This window comes from Aquarana catesbeiana, linkage group LG03, assembly GCF_042186555.1.
Source record: "Aquarana catesbeiana isolate 2022-GZ linkage group LG03, ASM4218655v1, whole genome shotgun sequence".
Lineage (NCBI taxonomy): Eukaryota > Metazoa > Chordata > Amphibia > Anura > Ranidae > Aquarana > Aquarana catesbeiana.
In genome coordinates this window covers 433,335,451-433,358,282 of record NC_133326.1, presented here as the reverse complement: position 1 = coordinate 433,358,282, position 22,832 = coordinate 433,335,451, and the positions used below count along the sequence as shown (strand labels likewise).

The following is a 22,832-nucleotide window of genomic DNA, read 5'->3' as shown; positions in this document are numbered from 1 at the left end:
TCATTACAAAAATGGGGTTTTGGACCCCACTTTTTAACATGGATCAAAGCATTATATAATAAACCCAAAGCCTATATAAAATATGCTGGATACAAATCTGAAGCCTTTAATATCGAAAGAGGTACCCGACAGGGTTGCCCATTATCTCCCTTATTATTTGCCCTTATACTCGAACCCATGGCCCAATACATCAGAACAAACCAAACTATAACTGGCATTGAAGTAGGAGGTATTACACACAAATATGTATATTTGCAGACGATATATTACTTTTTCTATCATCACCACAGGTCTCTGGTCCTAACTTAATACCAGCTCTTGATGGATTTGCAGCCCTATCCGGCCTTATGATTAATCCTAAGAAATACCTAGTGCTTAATATTTCACTCACAAACATGGAATTGATCCCGGCTAGGGCTGCACTCCCATTCACATGGGCAGAAAAATCAATCCCATATCTTGGAATTCATTTAACAGCATCTCATTCTGACTTATTCTCAACCAATTATCCTCCTGTATTAAGACAGATCACAAATCTAATAAAACAATGGTCGCAACTTCCTTTATCCTGGATAGGGAAGATTAATGCAATCAAAATGACTATTCTACCCAAATTGCTTTATCTATTCAGAGTCCTCCCTATTCCAATTCCTTCCTATTTTTTGAGAATAGTACAAAAAAGAGCAACTTCGTTTATATGGGGCTCTTCTAAACCACGTATACCTATACACACACTACATCTTCCCAAAAATAAAGGAGGCCTGGCATACCCTAATTTTACTAACTACTACAGAGCAGCACATTTGGCCAGTCTGTCCAAACACCATGCAAAACAGGAAATCCCATTATGGGTATTTATAGAGGCTTCAGAAAATGACCCTCTATTAATATCAAATTTATTATGGCTTGATCCTAAAGACCGCTTTAAAATTCATAATCCCATAACTAAACACTTCTTATCTCTCTGGGATAAACTAAAAACCAAATATCAGTTACAATCTCCACACAATCCTCTCCTTTCTTTTATCAGAAATCCGGCCTTTTATCCGGCATGGATCTACCCAAATTCTTTTAAAGCTTGGACAACATCAGGCATTCAGACACTAAATGACTTCATAGCATCTAAATCATTCCTTTCATTCCCATCGCTTAGAGAAAAATATGATCTACCAAACTCTGAGATATTTAGATATCTCCAAATCAAAAATTTCTATACACCATTCCTAAAGGGGGATACACCATTATCCCAATTATCCATTTTTGAATCAATCTGTACAAAAGATCCATTTGCTAAAGGTACAATTTCATCACTTTATAATCAATTATATGGAGTAGCAAATCTTAATAGACCCTCTTACGTTCAGAGGTGGGAGGAGGACCTGGGACGAACTTTAGAAGACACGGACTGGTCTAACATATGGCTCACATCTAAGTCATCTTCACCCAACATCTTAGCACTGGAGACAAATTATAAAGTCCTAACTCGCTGGTACCTTGTACCCGCTAGAGTTTAGAGTGGCAAAATATTCACCTAATACCTCAGCTCTTTGTTTTCGAGGATGCCCAGAAATAGGCACATATTTACACATATGGTGGACGTGCCCAGTAATCCAAACCTTCTGGAAGGAAGTCTTCGTGATTGCATCTAAAATATTTTAAAAAATAATACAACCAGATCCATATTTAACTTTACTTAATCTAAAACCGAAATGGTTAACACTCTCTCAATTCAAACTTATGATCCAACTAATAACGGCTGCAAAACAAACAGTGGCCAAGGCATGGAAATCTCCTACATTGGTACTAGCAGAAACAATTCACAGAATGAATAATACAATGTCCCATGCTAAGATGGTAGCCATCGATCAAAATCAAATTCCAAAATTTGAAAAACTTTGGCATCCTTGGATAAAACAACAGTTCCTGTCAAACTTCAATGACTCTGTCCTGTTGCCATGGTAGCAGATTAAATGACTTACAGGGACACCCATTCTAAGGCTTCAAAGAGAACTAAAAAGAATAATAAACTGACGAGCGGGACAACCTTGTGGACCATACCTCTACCTTTCAACCCTTTTTCTTCTTTCTCTTTCCTTTTCTCCACCTTACGATTAAAGCTCATTATCAGAATTTATTTGACCTATATACACTCTACTTGTAAACAATATGTATAGTAGGTATAAATCATTTAAATACCTACAAAAGTAACTAAGGAAATGATATATATCTTTAATTTAGGTTTACGTGAACCCAATGTTTAATATTTGAAATTTCATGATATTTACCTATATAAACCCTACTGTAAAACAATGAGCTTACTTTATAGATCCTTGTAAACTTTCTTTATGTATCTTTATAACATTGTATACTCAATAAACTTCTTTTGACAAGGAGAAATAGATTTGGGTGTCATCAGCGTAGAGGTGGTATTGGAAGCCATGGGAGGCTATCAGTTGACCCAGGGAGGCGGTGTAGATTGAAAATAGTAGAGGTCCAAGAACAGAACCCTGAGGGACCCCAACAGAGAAAGGAAGAGGAGAGGAGGAAGTAGAGTTATAAGAAACGCTAAAGGTGCGGCTGGATAAGTAGGAAGAGAACCAGTGAAGTGTACAGTCACGGAGACCAAAGGCGTGTAGTTTTTTGAGGAGGAGGGGGTGGTCAACCGTATCAAAGGCAGCAGAGAGGTCCAGGAGTAGGAGTACCGAATAGTGTTGATTGGTTTTGGCCGTTAGTAGATCGTTTGTTAATTTTAGGAGAGCAGTTTCTGTGGAGTGTTGAGGACGAAATCCAGACTGAAGGGGATCGAGAAGGCCATTATCAGCGAGGTGGACGCTCAGTCGGTTGTAGACCAGACACTCAAGGAGTTTGGATAAGAAGGGGAGCAAGGAGATGGGGCGTAGGTTGTTAAGATTGGATGGGTCCAGTGAGGGCTTTTTAAGTATGGGTCTGACAAGTACATGTTTTAGAGAGTTAGGGAAGATGCCAGAAGAGAGGGAGAGATTGAAGATGTGGGTTAGAGAGTGTAATATAGGGCCAGAGGGTGAACGTAGCATTTGTGAGGGAACAGGATCCAGAGGGCAGGTGGTAAGGTGGACATTAGCAAGTAGTTTAGCAACTTCGTCTGTAGTGGTGGGGTTGAAAGAGGGAAATAATGATTGTGCCTGTGGGCATGAAGTGAAAAGCGTGGAGGGTGTCGGCACAGTAGAGATCTCAGCGCGAATAGTATCAATCTTCTGTTTGAAGTGATTGCCGATCTCCTGTGCAGTGAGTGAGTTGGTGGGTGGAGGCGGTGGAGGACGAAGTAGAGAGTTGAAGGTGGAGAAGAGTTGACGGGGACAGGATGATAAGTTGCTAATGAGAGTGGTAAAATAGGTCTGCTTGGCAGAGAGGAGGCTGGAGTTGTATTTTTGGAGGGCAGATTTATATTGGTAGAAATCTCTCTGGGACTTAGTCTTATGCCACAGGCGCTCCAGAGCATGACTACGTTTTTTCAGACTTCTAGTATCATCTGTTTGCCAAGGTTGAAGGGGTCTGGGCTTGATTCTGTGTGTAGTGAGGGGGGCAAGTGAGTTCAGTGAGGCTAGAAGTGAAGTGTTGTACACAGAAGTGGCTAGGTTGGTGCAGGATAGGGGTGAGATTTTGTTGTAGAGGTTGTTGATAGAGTAGAGAAGAGAAGGGTTGAGATGACGTAGGTTTCTGCGGGTAACTTTAAGGTGGTTGGAGGGAAAGGAGGTGAAGGAGAAGGAGAGAGTGAAACTAATAAGGTGGTGATCAGAGAGAGGGGATGGATAGTTAGAGAGGTTGCATGGAGTGCAAAGGTGAGAGAACACGAGGTCAAGGATATTGCCTTCTGAGTGAGTTGGAGCATGTATCCACTGCTTCAGGTCAAAGGAGGATGTTAGGCTGAGAAGTTTGGAAGTGGAAGGAGTGTTAGTATTAATAGGGATGTTGAAGTCCCCGAGAATGATAGTGGGGATTTCAGAAGAAAGAAAGTAGGGTAGCCAGGCAGAGAAGTCTTCAAGAAAGGTTGATACTGGTCCAGGGGGCCTGTAGATCACAGCTATCCTTAGGGAAATTGGAGTGAAAAGGCGAATACAGTGTGCTTCGAAAGAGGAGAGTGACAGAGAGGGAGGTGGCTGAAGTACCTGAAAGGTGCTATGTGGGGCTAGAAGGATTCCGACACCTCCTCCCTTATGTCCGCTGGATCTGGGGGAGTAAGTCCAGAGAAGACCACTATGGGATAGGGCAGCAGAAGATGCAGTGTCGGATTCGTGGAGCCAGGTTTCGGTAATGGCGAGTAGGTTAAATGAGTTGGCAATAAAGAGGTCATGGAGAGAGGTGAGCTTGTTGCAGACAGAGCGCGAGTTCCAAAGGGCACAAGGGAAAGGGAGTCTGGATTTGGGAAGAATAGAAATGGGAATTAAATTGTGTTGATTGTGGCGGCTGCTGCCAGAGGGTGCAGGGTGATGGGTGCATGGGGTACAGTTAAATGATGGAGGCCCAGGGTTCAGGGATATATCTCCAGAGGTTAGGAGAAGCAGGAGGGTGAGGGAGGTGATATGGGAGTGGGATTTATATGAAGTGACATGCCCCAGGGTCTTGGAGATTTTTAGTGTATGTGGATTTAGAATTAGCAGGAGTTGGTGGGTGCAGTAATAAGGACAGGACAAGAGTGAGGGTGATATATATATTCTGTGGGGGGGAGAAGAGGGGTGAAGGAGAGATAGTTTTAGGATGGAGGACAGAGTTGTCAAAAGCAGTGGTAGAGAAAGCATGTTCCAAGGAAAAAGAGCTAAAGGAATAAACAAGTTCACCTGATGTCTGTGTGCTAATTTTCAAAGTGTTTATCTTGTGTCCTTTCGCTTTGTGCCTTCGCTGAAGTGCAGAGTCAGAAGTGCATTTCACTTGTAGAAATCGCCACTTTGAGAAAGAGCCAAGTCGCAAATGTGTCCCCCCTGCAAATGCTTCCCCCAAGAGAAGCTTAAATATATACTGATAGGGGTAGGGTGTGGGCGGATTTCAATTAGCAATCAAGAGGTTATAAAGCTTGGCTGGTTAATCACAAACAGACTAGCAAGAGGGCACTAAAGTAAAGAGAGCCATAATTTTGGGTAAGACAAGGGAGATAATAAAGCATTGTAATTTGGACAGGTCTACAGACAGTTAAGTAAAAATAACATACCAGCATTATTAGAGACACATAAGAAAAAAAAAAAAAAGATAGCAGTGTTTCAGTTTTTGGCTGGAGTTGTAGCAGTAGGAGCATACCAGAGTTAAGAGACATAGGAGACAGATTTCACTAATGTGATTCTGGCTGGAGTTGTAGCAGTAGGAGCATACCTGTGGGAGGACAAAGATGATATTTTCAGATCAGACAGTCAGATGATGAGTGATAAGTGCAGAGTCAGAAGTGCATTTCACTTGTAGAAATCGCCACTTTGAGAAAGAGCCAAGTTTCAAATGTGTCCCACGCAACGCAAGTTTGCAGAGGCATGAGAACAACTCCTCAGGGTCACTGAGGATTACAGTATCTGGAACTGCCTCCTCCCAGACACGTACTACTCCCAAGGGTTCTGAGTATGGAAAACCATCTGTTAAGAGTCATTGTATGTCTTCCCCTGCTTCAATGCCTCCACAATGGCCAGAATCCTCCTCCTACTCCTCCTCCCTCTCCTCTTGTGTGCTGTACTGCGTCGCAAAAATGGTGTCTGCATAAAGTGAGCCTTGAGAGGAAAGGAAGGCCTCCTCTTCCTCTTGCTGCTCTGCCTCAAGTGCTTTGTCCATAATGCCACACAGAGTCTGCTCCAGCAGGAACACAACAGGGATTGTGTCACTGATGCATGCATTGTCATGGCTCACCATCCTTGTGGCCTTCTCAAGTGATGACAGTACAGTGCATGCATCCATTATCAGCAGCCATTGGCATGGGGAAAAAAGCCAAGCTGGCCTGAGCCTGTTGTGCTATACTCACATAGGTACTCGTTGACGGCCCTCTGCTACATGTGCAGCCTCTGCAGCATTACCAAAGTCAAGTTCCACCTTCTGGGCATTTCACAAATCAGGCAGTTTACAGGCAGGTGGAATTCCTGCTGAATTTCAGCCAACCGAGCACTGGCTGTGCATGAAGGCCTGAAATGGCTACAGACTCTTTTGCCCTGCTTTAGCAAATCTTCCAACCCTGGGCACCTGCTTAAAAAATGCTGTACCACCAAATTGAGGACATGTGCCAGGCATGGTACGTGTCAACTCTTTTCCTGTCTAAGTGCGGACAGATGGTTTGTGCCATTATCGCACACCACCATTCCTGGCTCCAGCTAGCATGGCGTGAACCACCTCTGGGCCTGCCCCTGCAGAGCAGCAAGAATCTCTGCTCCAGTATGGCTCCTGTCCCCTAACACAAACCAGCTGAAGCACTTCAGGACACCTTTTAGCCTGACCCATGGAATAGCCCTTTGAATGCTTAGGGGGTACTGGTGGTTCATAGGACAAATCAGCAGAGGAGGGCATGGAGGAGGAGGAGGGGGTGGAGCTGACAAATAGTGCATCATCACCACCAGCTGTATGGAGACGTGACGGTACAACAAGCTGCAGCAATGAGCCCTGTCAAGCATCCTTCCGAGTTGCAAGCAGAGTTACCCAGTGTGCTGTGAATAAGATATAGCGTCCCTGACCATGCTTGCTGGACCATGTGTCAGCATTAACGTGGACCTTGCAGCTGACCGCCTTGCGCAATGATGCAACAACATTGCCTTTCAGATGATGGTACAGAGCTGCAATGGCCTTACATGAAAATTAATAGCGACTGGGAACCTGCCTTTGTGGTACAGCACATTCTGCAAAATCACGGATGGGTGTAGAATCCACCAGACAGAGAGGCAGGAGTTGTAAAGCCAGCAGTTTTGACAAGCTTTAGATGCTGGGCATGTGGGTGGCAGTGACTATTTAATTTTCCGCTGTAGCAGATGGAGTAGAGAAATTTGTCTGCTATCGTCTACAGTTGCTGGTGTGCTACTGGCAGACATGCTGCAAGGACCTGTGAAACCCTTCGCAATACCATCATCTCTGTAAGTGGAGGCTGCTGAGAGGTCATGAGGGAGAAGACTGGAAAGTTGAGAAATGAGGAGCAGAATTGGTTTCCCTTTTGTGTGGCTTTTAGGTGCGCTTTCCAACGGGCTGAGTGGTGGGAGGTTAAATGTCTTGTCAAGCATGTGGTACCCAAATGGCTCGTGATTTGGCCACAGTTGAAATGGTGGAGGTAAAGTGTGGTCGGCTGCATGTATGCTAAAAAAGGCCTAGATAGCTGAGCTGTGGGAAGTGGTTGGGAGATAACAGCTCCACAATCTGGTGGAATAGGATGGCTGCTCTCTATCCTTCCATGATGGCTGCCTCGCTTGGGGTTGTGACTCACCCTCACTTTCCTCCTCTGCTCTATCCGGCATCCAGGTTGCATCAGTGACATCATCATACCCTCCATCCTCATAATCACTGGAGCCAACTTGGCAATACACTGCGGCTGGGGGAACATGACTATCAATTTGTTGTTTACCAGTGTTCTCCCCTCTCTGTAGGCTCATGTTCCTACCTTTCTCAACCTCGGAACCAGGATCTGAATCAAGTAATGTCTGTGCATCGGCAAGGAGCAAGTTGATGACACTGTGTTCAATTAACTTTAGCTGACTCCTCCATGCCTGATCCTGGGGCTATGACAGGAGTAGCTGTGGACAAGGAGGCAGAATAAGCCACTCTAGCAGTTGCGGTGGACTGTGCACTAGTCTCTGCTTGGGCGATGGAGGATGAGGATGGTTTAGTAAGCCAGTCCAGCACCTCCTCTGCATGCTGTGGCTGGATAGCATGGGCAACACCACTAAACAGAGGAAATGCTGCCCTGACTGATGACAGACCATGCCTCTGGACACAGATGCTGCTGCCCCCTTACATTGCCATGGGAACATCTGCCTCTCCTTGTTGGCCTCCCAAATGTAATAAAGATGGGGAAATATGTACGATCCACAAGTTTTAAGAACCAGGATGCATTTTATGCAATGGAAAGCGGTGTTTGGTGCATTTTAACTTGAGTAATCACTATACAGACAAACTCCACTGACCGACTACAATACTCTGCAGTAAAACTGCACTGAATTATACTGCGGTAAACATGCACTAATGCAATGAAATATACTATATTAAATGTGCAATAACGCACTGCAAAATACTGTGGTAAATGTGTGCTAACGCACTGAAATATACTTAGTTAAACGTGCACTAACACACTACAATATACTGCAGTAAACCTGCAATAACACACTGATATACACTGCGTTAATTGTGCAGTAACACACGGAAATACACTGCGTTAAACGTGCAGTAACGCACTGCAATATACTAAGGTAAACGTGCACCAACACTCTGAAATATACTGCGGTAAACCCGCAATAATGCACTGAAATATACTGCCTAAATGTGCACTAACACACTGCAATATACTGTGGCAAGCCTGAAATAAGGCACTGGAATATACTGTGTTAAACGTGCAATAACGCACTGCAATATACTGCAGTAAACCTGCAATAATGCACTGAAATATACTGTGTTAAATCTGCAGTAACACACTGCAATATACTGCGGTAAACATGCACCAACACACTACAATATACTGTGGTAAACCTGCAAAAAACGCACTGAAATATATTGCGATAAACCTTCATGAACGCAATGCAATATAATGCGGCAAACCTGATACAATGCACCGCAATATACTGCGGTAAACCTGCAATAACACACTGAAATATACTGCTGTAAATGTGCAGTAACACAAAGAAATATACTGCAGGAAACCTGCCCTGACAAAATAAAATGACACTAAAAACGCTCACTAACTCGCTAGTAGCACTAAACAGAATCCTGTTCTCTCTCCCCAGGCCAATATCACACTGAAATGGCCGCATTGGGAAGAATATTTTTATAGTGAGGGGTGGGACTAGGAGCAATGAGCATGATTGGTTAGAGTCATTATCACAGTGTCCAATCATGGCTCTGACAGGGCTATGTGCCCTGATTGGGCAAAGCTTTCATTTCTTCCATCAATCAGGGCTTCCAATGCTCTGTGCGGCGGCGCAGTGCATTGTGGTCGTTCGGCAGGCCGAACAAACAGTCAAACACCCAGATAATTTGGGTGTTTGCCGAACGGATAAAAAGCCAATGTTTGACCCCTACTAATGCTCGGGCTGAATCGTTCACCCAACTCAAGTAATGACTGATTTTAACAACCTAGCCACCAACCGGGGGCAAACTATCAGCAACCTCAATAAATCTGAGCGCAAAGCACTTAAGAGCCTGAAGGAGACAAATAAGCAGGAATAATAATCTAAAATCGAGAAACATAATTGCAGAATCAAAAAGAATCCTGGGACAAGGAATATTACACGACTCCCAGGGAAGACCCCCCACAAAAAAGTTAGACAGAACATAAATGTTTTATTCAAAGAGCGCATGCTGAACACCTACAAACAAAAAACATAACAAAAAACAAACAAAAAACGAAAAGGAGTTTCTCACCATTGAAAATCCAAACATCCTGTTTTTTTCACCTTCCAAAGATCCACAAGTTTTAAGAAAACCCCCCCAGGCAGACCAAATATATCTGGCATCAATTCTCTCAAATCCAATCTCTCCCATTTCATTGACCACCACCTCCAAAAATGTGTCAATAGGATACCATCCTACCTCAGAGACACAATAGACCTCCTACTCAATCTGAAGGATTACACCTGGTCCACAGACCTTCACTGGCTCACTCTGGATGTAGCCTCGCAAAATTCCTCATTCTAATGAAATTGTTGCCAGACAGTTCTAATTCTCTGACCCACTCATACCCAAACAGCAAGCTAGTTTTCTATTAGAAGCAATCCATTTCACCCTTCCCCATAATTACTTCACCAATCTAGACAACTTCTATATACAAACCAAAGAACAGCGATGGGAACCAGGTTCACCCCAAGCTATGTGAATCTATATATGGGCCAATTTGAAAAAGAACACATCCTGTCAAATGAGCCTGAAATCAAATATATCCACTTCTACAAACACTACAAAGATGACCCAATCCTCATTTGGCATGGCGACCCAGAGAAGATCGATCTGAATGACTGGGGCCTCACCTTTACTGATCACACACCCAACCACCATAGACTATTTAGACATCACTATTAATGGAAATACATAGGGCACAATCACCACTACCAATTTCTTTAAGAAAGTAGACAGCAACAGCCATCTAGATTTTCAGAGTTGCCACCACAAACTATGGCTGAAGAACATACCCTTCAGTTAATTCAAAAGACTTAGGAGGAACTGCACAACCGACAAGGATTTCCTCGCTCAATTACAGACCTTCAGATCCTGAAGCTAAAGGATACCCCATTCAACTAATTAAGGGAGCATTCAAAAGAGCTCAAAACATTCCAGATGAAGATTGCCTGAAACCGTCTACCGCTAATGGTGCAACAAATCCCCCACACACAGTGTAATTTAATCATGAAGTACAACACAAATCCCACCCTAATCAGGGGCATCCTCTCTAAACATTCGCACATTTTACAAAAAGATCCACTCCTCCAAGCCACTCTGCCCCCCAACCCAGACTCATCTTCCTGACAGCCAAAACTATCAAAAACCACCTAGCCCCCAGCAGACTACCTCCCATTCAAGGGTACCTTAAGTCCTCAGAAGATGCAGGTTGCTACAGATGCAATAACCCCAGTTGCCTCTCCTGCACCACACTTACCAATGGGAACAAAACCTTTTGGTAAGTGGCCCTAAAACCTGGCCCATCACTTCTCACCTAGACTTCTCCTCCCAGTTTATCGTTTACTTACTGACTTGTCCATGCAACATGTCAGAAGAACCATTCCGATTTTCTGCCAAATGTTCAACAAGCATAAATTCAACATCAAGAATGCAGTCCCAGAACACAGCGTCTCCCCTTCACTTCTCCAAGCATCATGTTCGAAACTCATGTTAGTCTATGGAGAGACAGATGTCAGCGGTGACATGTCTGCTGACATCCGACCCGGTCTGATCCGATAAAATCAGACGGATGGCCCTACGTTCACACCCGTCCCTGGCAGGTCAGATCGGGTGAGATCTGATTAAAACGAACATGCTGTTCATTTTCGTCCGATCTCTCCATAGCAACCAGCGGCGCTCGACAAGCCCCTCCCCCCTCAGTGAGAAGAGAGGGACCTGTCATCCGCCAGCTCAGCAGAGATCAATGGAGAGATCTCCCGCTGAGCTGATGGACTCTGGCAGACTCCGTGGCAGCGGATCTGCCTCGTAGGAATGAAGCTTTATACAAGCCATACACTCACTTATTTACATAGCAAAGTGTCATTTCTTCAGTGTTGTCACATGAAAAGATAATAAAATATTTACAAAAATGTGAGGGGTGTACTATGTGTATATATAAGCGGCCAAAAAAGTATTGAACATGTCACCATTTTTCTAGGTATCTATATTTCTAAAGGTGCCATTGACATGAATTTTTCACCCTGTTGCTAACAACCCATGCAATCCATACATACAAAGAAAGCTAATCAAATACGTTCAGAAATTAAGTTGTGTGTAATAAAATGGAATGACACAGGGAAAAGGTATTGAACACATTAGGAAAGGGAGGTGCAAAAAGCCAAGACACCAGTTGAAATATATCAGTAATTAGAAAGTAATATGGCCCCTTGTCAGTGCAAATATAAGCTGGTTCAGTCTCAACTGATGCCCTATAAAAAGGGTGTCTCATTACCAAGGTGTCACGCAAGAAACATCTCATGATGGGTAAAAGCAAAGAGCTCTGTTATTTTTTTGTAAAACATACTGATGGCATTGGTTACAGAAGGATTTCTAAAGTTTAACAATGTTCCAGTGAGCACTGTTGGTGCCATAATCTGGAAGTGGAAAAACAATTTCACCATAACCCGGACCAGGTGCTCCTTGCAAGCTTTCTGACAGAGGAGTGAAAAGAATTATCAGAAGCATTGTCCTTAAGCCAATGACCACCTGTGCAAAGCTTCAGAAAGGCCTGGAATTATCAGGTACAGTTGTTTAAAAAAAACAATAAGTAGGGGGCGGAGCTAGCCGGAGTCCAAGATGGACGTGCAAGAGCAGAGCTCCATCACCAGCGGGAACAACGCGGCTCACAGCACCTTGCCCAGGACCGATCCAGACCCCAAATCACGGCGTTCCGGTCCGCACGAACCCAGGGAACACAACCATACCATGACCAGGAGGAAAAAGGAGGGGAACCGGCCGATGAGACTGACGGAGTTTTACTCCTATGAAGCCAGGCAAGATGGCGCCGGCCCGGCGTCCACGCCGACATCTGCAGCTAAAAACAACTGCAAGCAACCAAAAACACAAAAAAGAAGCAGCCCTCCTAAAGACTCGAGGTCTCCCCCAGCCACCCCATCAACAGGTAGCCCGGAGAAGTCCAGATTCAAAGCGGATGCCATGGATGACAGCACTGAGGTGAGCTCTCCCCCTGACTCAGGTGATGACACCAGGGAGCTGCCTGACTCCATTGATCCATTCCCTACAAACGGCCAGCCTGTCATAGATACTATGCTAAAAGAGATGTTAGTATCACTGAGAGGATCACTACACTCAGATATGATCTCCTGTATGCACAAATTTAGTAATGAGATCAAATCGGTGACTAATAAAGTGACCCATATAGAGCATAAAATGGGGGAATACGCTACAACAATAAACAACTTGGTTGATGCTAATGAAGCCAAAGATGAAGATATAGAGGGGATCAAAGCCAAAATGGCGGACATTGAGGACAGATCCAGAAGAAATAATCTAAAGATCAGAGGGGTCCCAGAAACCGTTAAACAACAAGATTTGAGGGACTATGCCACCCAGCTATTCACAGCCATTTTACCAGAATTATCGACATTAGATCTTACGGTGGACAGAATCCACAGATTACCTAAACCCGCCTACCTAGGAGAAGACATACCACGGGACGTGATACTGCGCCTTCACTTCTACCACACCAAGGAAAGAATAATGGCGGCTGCAAGGCAGAGAGAAGCGATTCCATCGCCATATTCAAACCTGCAATTCTACGCAGACTTATCACAATACACGCTACAAAAAAGGAGAAATATGACGACCCTAACTAAAGCACTCAGAAACCACAAGATTGGGTACAAATGGGGCTTTCCAACCAAATTGATAGTAACAAAAGAAGGCAAGGAGTATGTGATGGATTCCCTAGCTAAAGGCATAGCACTACTCAGCTCTTGGGGGATAATCTCCGACAATCAGACACCCCCTAGATCAAGAAGCCCCAACGCAAGCCTGAGTCCAGAATGGCGTACGGTTGACCGCAGAAATGCCCGTACTCACCACTGACATTAGCATGGGCAACCCACACCACCAACGACCCGCGTGGGAGTAAGCACCACCGCTCCGTTAAGTTTATTTAAACTTACTACCCACAAGTTACTACCTGAGTGACCGAGAGTCACACTTTAACGTTTCTACTTGCTAGCTGATATGCAGCCACAAATGTTGAACCTCGGTTCCTACAAGTTTTTTTTTTCCCTTTTCCTTTTTTTTTCTTCTTTTCTTAAGCCAACAGTCAAGACCATTGCCTCACACCTGGGAGGATGTTGCACCAACCAAGAAAAGTCATCTCCAGGAAGTCTCAAAGTCCAGCAAGAAATCATCCTACAGGCCAGGCACCTAGACGAAGTAAGTGACACTTATAATATATGTCAAACACCCCATCACATAAACTGAATACATGGCAGTGAATTTCCTGACCATTAATGCAAAGGGACTTAACCATCCGGCCAAGCGAAAGTCCTTATGGAAGGAAGCGATCCAAAAAAACACTGATATCCTATGCACACAAGAAACCCACTTCCACATTGACTCTCCACCCAAATGCTCCCATCCGAGATTCCCCCATATTTTCTGCGCAAACGCAAAAGCTAAAAAAAAAGGGGTGATGATCGCAATTAAAGATACAATAACATTCCTCCTGCATAAGATCCTATTGGATCCACATGGCCGCTACATAGTTATGGTGTGTGACATTAACTCTGAAACTTTCACTTTGGCAAACATTTATGCCCCAAATGCAGGGCAATCCAAATTCCTACACTCAGTACTCAAGAAAATAGATCAAGTACGCCAAGGAGCAACAGTGATATGCGGAGACTTCAACATGGTGCCTGACTCTGCTCTGGACTCAACATCCAACCCCAAAAGATCTCCACCAACTCTACAACCTATACTTCGCAAGTATTTATTGTATGATGCATGGAGATGCCTTAATGCTAATGAAAGAGACTACTCTTTTTTTTTTCCCACTGTCATAAATCTTACAGTAGAATAGACCTGTTTTTGGTTGATAAACGGTTGCTGTTTAAATGTAGAAATGCTAAAATACACAATATAGCTTGGTCGGATCATGCCCCAGTGGAGCTACAAGTGGGGAAACCTTCTAAGATTAAAAACACTTCCATGTGGAGAGCCAACCCCAGGCTGTTCCAGCATGGCCCGACCAAGCTGTATATAGAACAGCAGATGAAGGAGTTTTTTTCACTCAATAAGGGGTTGGTTTCAGATCCTTTCACCCTGTGGAATACCCACAAGGCATTTGTAAGGGGGGTGTTGATGCAACAGGAGGCGAGAAACAGGAGGATGGGGCAGCAGCGGACAACGAGAATCATAAACCAAATTGAAATTTTGGAGAGGCAAAATATGACACTTACTTCTCAAAACTTGATTGATCAACTCAATATGCTTCGTACAGAGTTGAGACTAACTCTACTGGAGGACTTTGAAAAGGCCTCCAGGAAGCTAAAACTGACATACTATACTAGCGGTAATAGAGCAGGGAAATTACTTGCCAATCAACTAAAAGGTCACAGACATAAAACACACATACCATATATTACGCATCCAAAAACACTAATCAAACACCAGCACCCACAGGAAATAGCCGATGCCTTTAGCCAATACTACGGCTCTTTATATAATCTTAAAAATGACTCCACTATACCGCAACCCAATATAGAAAATATAGAAACATTCCTACAAAATATACACTTACCTAAACTTACTGCAGAACACCTTCAAACACTGAATTCCCCCATTACAGAATCAGAAGTCAGTCTTACCATACAGTTACTGCCTATAAACAAATCCCCCGGACCTGATGGCTTTTCGGGGGAATATTATAAAGCCTTTCTCAACATACTAACCCCACATATGACAGAGATGTTCGGTGCTGCTGTTGCCTCCTCGTCATTCCCTCCTGAGATGTTGAAAGCAACCATAATTGCATTGCCTAAACCAGGGAAGGCACCGGATACCCCACAAAATTTTAGACCTATATCCCTGTTAAATATGGATATTAAGACTTATGCAAAACTATTAGCGAATAGGTTAATGCATATTCTTCCTGAAATTATTCACATAGATCAATCAGGGTTCACTAAGGGAAGGCAAACTTCAGATGCCACAAGAAGATTGATCAACGTAATCCACATTGCGGACAGAAGTAAAACGCCTTCTCTGCTCCTCGCTTTGGACGCAGAGAAGGCGTTTGATAGAATCCATTGGCAGTTTCTTTCTCAGGTGCTAGAGAGGTTTGGAGGTTCAATATACTCAGCCATTATGGCCTTATACACACATCCATCAGCACAAGTACTCATAGCAGGAGCGCTATCCTGCCCGTTCCAGATTACGAACGGGACGAGGCAGGGATGCCCTCTTTCTCCCCTGATCTTTAACTTACTAATGGAACCATTGGCAACCCATCTGCGAACACACCCAGGCATTTCCGGGGTACAGATAGGCCAAAGAAGCCATATCATCAGTCTATTCGCAGATGACATCATACTGATGCTCACAAAGGCAGAAACCTCCCTACCATCAGTCCATAAGGCCCTACAAACATTCAATAAAATATCGTACTATAAAGTAAACGAATCTAAGTCCTATATATTAAACCTAGGAATATCGCCACAGGTTAGTCACAAGCTACAACAAAAATTCCCATACATATGGAAAACGGAAGAAATAAAATACTTGGGTATTACACTAACTCCTAAGTCTGGAGATTTATTGACAGCCAACTACATCCCCTTTCTGAAACAGCTCCCCGACAAACTACACAAACTGGCAAAAACCGAACTCTCGTGGCTGGGCAGACTTGCAGCTTTCAAGATGCAAATTCTGCCACAGATACTCTACCTATTTAGGACCCTTCCAATCCCACTACCAAACTCTTTCTTTAATTCCCTGCAACCTATAATAAATAGATATATATGGCAAGGAAAGAAGGCAAGATGTGCCTTCACTAAACTAATAAAACACAGGACAGCAGGAGGAGTAGGACACGTACACATGCAGGACTACTACTTTGCAACTATACTAGCACAAACAAGAAACTGGTTGACATCGGAGAAGGATCTGTCTACACTGTGGGCAGAGACAGAAAAAATCCAAATAAAAAATAAATCACTGAAAGATTTTCTCATGACAGCCCATATGAACTTTTCCCTAGATGTAAAGCTATCCCCAACCATACTTGCAGCAATAAGAGCATGGGGTTATCTTAGAAATTACCCAAAGTGGACGGGCACATTGGTTCCATTTAAGCTCCAGATCTCCGCACTTAGTCATATCATCCCAGATATTAACTTAAAGACATGGAAGACAAGGGGTATACAGCACATCGAAGACTTAGTAGAGGGTAGCTCAATTAAATCATTCAAAATGATACAGGAGGAATTTGGGTTACCACACACAGAACACTATAAATACGTACAAATTACGCAACTCCTGAAAAAACACCCCAACATATTTACTAACTTACCAACAAAGATACTCCAATATCTAACACAAACCTCTACTAAACTAAAAGGGATATCAACCCTATATCTGGGTCTTCAAGAAAAAAAGGTCTGCATCAAATCCCCAAACATGGTAGCTTGGGAAATGGAAATAGGACGACACTATCCGGTGGAAAAATGGGAATCAACTTTCAACAATATATACAACTCCACTAAAAGCACTAACCTAAGGGAGATGCAGCAAAAAATATTCCACAAGTGGTACCTCACACCCAGTCGTATATCTAAAATCTACCACAACTCCTCTCCTGAATGCTGGAGATTATGTGGAGAGAGCGGCACGCTATCCCACATCCTATGGAACTGCCCTAAAATAAAACCATTATGGAGGCAAATAGAAAACATAATACGAAATTTTTCGTACCAAACCCCTCCTCTAAGCCCATCAATGGCTATACTATCAATAGACCTAGAATCTATTCCGAACCAGGTTAGAACGATAATTTCCCACATATTGCTGGTAACCAGGCTTACAATTCTTAGACACTGGAAGGATACAGAGCCCCCATCCATTACAGAAGTAATAACCACAGTTCACAATTATGGTACATATGAAGTTTTACACGCATCAGCTATGGGGAACCATGAGAAGATATCCAAAATATGGGAACCATGGAACACATGGTACTCAAGACGATTGAATTATTGAAAGTAAAAGTGAGTTAAAGTGAGACATCTAACCAGGGGAGGCAATTAGACTGTTGGGACAAATATATTTGTTTTATTTGTTTTCTTGTTTTCTTTTTATGTTACCTTAAATAATTGTTAAAACTAGAGATACTCTATATATGAAGGTTCAAGCATATAATAACTTACTAATGCAGAAAACCACAGTATTTGTAACCGCTAGAAGCATTAAAAACAAGTTGCAGCAAACATGGCTTCATGTTGGAGGATGTGACCACATTGAGAGATCGCTCAGTCCAAAGACAGAGAAGCCATGAATAAACACCACAACAGGTTTATAGCAGCTACTCAACATAATGTAACATACAGTTATTATAATGAAAATATGTGTAATATGCTATAATACTATGTAACAAAAAATAACAGAACACAAATGTATGTATCATATTTTGTACACTGTTCAATAAAAAATATTTAAATAAAAAAAAAAAAAAAAACAATAAGTAATGCACTCAATCATCATAGCCTGTATGCACGCTCAGCGAGCAAGACTCCATTTCTGAAAAAAAAGCATATTGAAGCTCGTATAAAATTTGCTGCACAACATTTAGACAAGCCTGTGATATACTGGGAGAATATAGCCTGGTCAGATGAGACCAAATTTGAAATCTTTCAATGCCATAATACACACCATTTGGAGGTCAAATGGCATTGCACATGACCCCAAATACACCATACCAACAGTGAAGTTTGGAGGTGGGAACATCATGGGGTGGGGCTGTTTTTCAGCATACAGTACTGGTAAAGTTCATATCATTGAAGGATGAAAAGAAAAATGTATCAAGACATTCTTGATAAAAATCTGCTGTCATCTACCAGGATGAAGAAGATGAAATGAGGATGGACATTTCAGCAAGGCAACAATCCGAAACACAAAGCCAATAGAAAATCTATGGAAAGAACTAAAGAACAGGGTACATAATAGATGCCCATGAAACCTTCAAGATTTGAAGACTGTGTGGAAAAATGGGCCAAAATCACACCTCACCAATGTATGCGACTAGTTTCTCCCTACAGGAGGCATGTTGAAGCTGTCATTATCAACAAAGGATTTTGTACAAAGTATTAAAATTAAATTTCAACTAGCATGTTTAATAATTTTTCCTGTGTCATTCCATTTTATGGAACAACCAATTTCTGAATGTATTTGTTTTGGTTTCTTTATACAGTGCAGTACATTATCTCACAAAAGTGAGTACACCCCTCACATTTTTGTACATATTTTATTATATCTTTACATGTGGCAACACTGAAGAAATGACCTCTTGCTACAATGTAAAGTAGTGAGTGTACAGCAAGTGTAAGTAGTAAAGTAGTGAGTGTACAGCTTGTATAAAAGTGTAAATTTGCTGTCCCCTCAAAATAACTCAACACAGCCATTAATGTTTAAACCTCTGGCAACACAAGTGAGTACACCCCCAAGTGAAAATGTCCAAATTGGGCCGAAAGTGTCAATATTTTGTATGGCCACCATTATTTTCCAGTACTGCCTTAACCCTCTTGGCCATGGAGTTCACCAGAGCTTCATAGGTTGCCACTGGAGTCCGCTTCCACTCCTCCATGACGACATCACGGAGCTGGTGGATGTTCGAGACCTTGCACTCCTCCACCTTCCATTTGAGTATGCCCCACAGATGTACAATAGGGTTTAGGTCTGGAGACATGCTTGGACAGTCCATCACCTTTACCCTCAGCTTCTTTAGCAAGGCAGTGGTCGTCTTGGAGGTGTGTTTGGGGTCATTACCATGTTGGACTTCTGCCCTGCGTCCCAGTCTCTGAAGGGAGAGGATCATGCTCTGCTTCAGTATGTCACAGTACATGTTGGCATTCGTGGTTCCCTCCAAAGTGCCAGTAGCTCTCATGTAGCCCCAGACCATGACACTCCCACCACCATGCTTGACTGTAGGCAGGACACACTTGTCTTTGTACTCCTCACCTGGTTGCCACCACACATGCTTGACACCATCTGAACCAAATACGTTTATCTTGGTTTTAGACCACAGGACATGGTTCTATTAATCCATGTCCTGTCTGCTTGTCTTGTCAAACTGTTTGTGGGCTTTCTTGTGCATCATCTTTAGAAGAGACTTCCTTCTGGGACGACAGCCATGCAGACCAATTTGATACAGTGTGCGGCATATGGTCTGAGCACTGACAGGCTGACCCCCCACCCCTTTAACCTCTGCAACATTGCTGGCAGCATTTATACGTCTATTTCCCAAAGACAACCTCTGGATATGACGCTGAGTACGTGCACTCAACTTCTTTGATAGACCATGGCGAGGCTTGTTCTGAGTGGAACCTGTCCTGTTAAACCAATATATGGCCTTGGCCACTGTGCTCCAGCTCAGTTTCAGGGTCTTGGCAATCTTCGTATAGCCCAGGCCATCTTTATGTAGAGCAACAATTCTTTTTTCAGATCCTCAGAGAGTTCTTTGCCATGAGGTGTCATGTTGAACTTAAAGTGACCAATATGAGAGAGCGATAACACCAAATTTAAACACACCTGCTCCCCAATCACACCTGATACTTTTAACACTAATGAGTCACATGACAGCGGGGAGGGAAAATGGCTAATTAGGCCCAATTTGGACATTTCCACTTGCTGTACACTCACTATTTTACATTGCAGCAGTGTCATTTCTTCAGTGCTGTCACATAAAAAGATATAATAAAATATTTACAAAAATGTGAGGGGTGTACTCACTTTTGTGAGATACTGTATGTATGGATTGCATGGGTTGTTACTAACTTGTGGTAAAAATTGCCTGTCAAGAGAACCTTTAGAAATATATTTACCTAGAAAAATGGTGATGTGTTCAATAATTATTTTACCCACTGTGTATATATATATTTTTTTCTCTTTTACAAACGTTGTTCTTTTTCTATTTCACAGATCTATATAATCTTCTCCCCATTAATGCACACACTCCTCCCAACACAAAATCCATCCCAGATACCCCCCCCCCACCCCAGGCACCCAGGCTGCCTCCACATCTGTCAAACCCAAAGCACACCCACCTGTAAAGTTTAAATTCCTGTGGCGCCAACTGCCTCTCTCTATGCTGCCTCTGCAAACACAGCAACCATTCCGGTCAGTATGATCCCCCACCAACTTTTCCGCACACCATTCTCTTCAGCCATACACTACACCCACCCATCTCCTGCTCCAGTCCTTTCATCCACCTCCGCTGCCCGAGCCAGTAGACCTGCTTCATTCCTCCCCCACCAGCTGTCACCATGGACTATTGGCTCCATCCCTCCCCCGCCAGCTGTCGCAAGGGACCATCACCTCGTGTTTCTCCCAATATCATGGACCACGGCTTCCCTGCATTCAGCTCCCCCTCCAGCCCTCCCTTCCTCTCCTGAAAGAGCACATATCCACACAGCAGGCAGGCTAGTGGACTGCTTGCTTTCCCCACCAGCTGTCTTAACAGCCCCCGTCTCCCATTCCCTCTTATCCCCCTCTCACTACTATCGCCTCCAGTCTATTTTACAGCAGCCTCTTCCACTCATTCATGTCCCTGATGCCTTCACATTAGCCTCTCCTACACCCCACATCGGTCTTCCATTCTTAATATCTTTAACTCCTACCCTATGCCTCATAAGGAAATAGATCAGCGTTCCATTCTAGCTTATTTGGTCATCTCCCCCAGCCACATTATTCCTCCCCCTTCCCCCCGTCAAAGTCCCCTTCTTCCTCCCCTGTTCAAGGTCCACATACTTCATTCCTCCTTTTTCCCCTCCCCCGTCCTTTTTTTTTCTCCCCCTCTCCTCCATCCCACCCCCCAACAAGTTTCCCTCCCCCCTTTTCTGCCCCCTCTCTTTCTACCCTTCCCCTCCGCAGACCCCCCCCCCCGGTCAAAGTCTCTTTGTCCACCTCCGTTCCAGGTCTACATACTCCATTCCTCCTTTCTCCCCTCCCCCCAGCTCATGACTCGAGATATGGGTCCCAATGGGGCTCCCAAGGAGATGTACGGTCCCCAGGGGGGCGAACGGTTATATACATTAATCACAATATGCATTATATTACCGTTTAACGGTCATATACATCTATTTTTATGTTCTTTCAATACATCAGGAGACTCACATGACTTTTAAATAAGCTCTTTTTATCCATTTTAGTGTTTTTCTTTTCTTTTGCTTCTGCTGTTTTTATCAGTTGTTCACGCTGGGAAAAAACCAAAACAAATCCTGTAGCTGCTGGCTTTTAACAAACAGGACACTTACCTGTCCTGGGGTCCAGCCCCATCCTCACACGGGTTAGTTCTTCATTAGCTCATGGGTTCCTGGCGCCGCCCTCCTAACTGTGGGCAGCCCGCTATGCTGCTTTCAGCTTTACAACCGGCTGCCTGCTGCGCATGTACAAGCCGCACTACGTTTTGTGAATGGTCCTGCAGTCTTCCAGGACCTGTGTTGTGTCTCAGAAGACTACGGGGAGGAAGGGGAGCGGAAGTGGGAGCGGGTACCTGTCAAAACTAGGTATCCTTCGCAACCCAAATTTGGCAGAGGGAGGACCTGCAATGTAGGGGGGAGGAGAACTTAAAGCAGAACTTCCCCTTTTGGGTGGAGTTCCACTTTAAACCATAAACGCACAAGTGAATGAGTTAGAGCAGTAGCATATTCCTGTTGGATGAGTCTTCTGTATAATGCTACAAAGATAAGTCGGTTGTTAGTGAGCATATGGTTGTGCCACATTCAATACAGAAAATGAAACAAAATCCCCTGGTGGTGGACTTTTAAAGCACAGACATTATAAAGAAGAGATTATCTAATATAAAAAAATATTTATTTAGTATGAAAAATACAAAACATGTATAAAAAACACATAATATGTTAGAACAAGTTTTATAGTGTTGTCATCAAAAACATAATACAAATAGTAAGCTAATCGTTCTTGCACTCAACGCGTCTCGGAGTGAAACTGTAGTTCTTCAGGGGTGTGGTTTGGGCAAGAACATTTAGTATTCTATAATAGGATTGAAAAAATTTAACATAAATGTACAAATATATAACAATGTAACACTGTACATAGGGATACCGAGATAACAGACATGAATTAGTGGAAGAACGAAGGAAAGACACTTACATATGATGGGATGACAATTGTTGTAGATTAAAAACATAAGAGTGTACAGAAAGTTGCTTCCAAGTTGCTTGAGCCAGAGAGTTCAATTGTTTTGTGTTGAACTCAAAACTAGGTCTGTTATCTCG

General features: G+C 43.3%; 1 protein-coding gene and 1 long non-coding RNA gene across 4 annotated transcripts in view; one reads left to right on the top strand and one right to left on the bottom strand.

The window, feature by feature from the left end:
* LOC141132421 (uncharacterized) overlaps positions 1-18,708 on the top strand; it is a 117,971-nt gene extending 99,263 nt beyond the window's left edge. The window contains exon 3 of the long non-coding RNA XR_012242903.1: positions 18,438-18,708. This is a non-coding gene — a long non-coding RNA (uncharacterized lncRNA). The remainder of the gene's footprint in view (positions 1-18,437) is intronic.
* LOC141132419 (transcription factor 7-like 2) overlaps positions 1-22,832 on the bottom strand; it is a 1,287,046-nt gene that overhangs the window by 708,615 nt on the left and 555,599 nt on the right. The gene's annotated exons all lie outside the window — the stretch shown is intronic.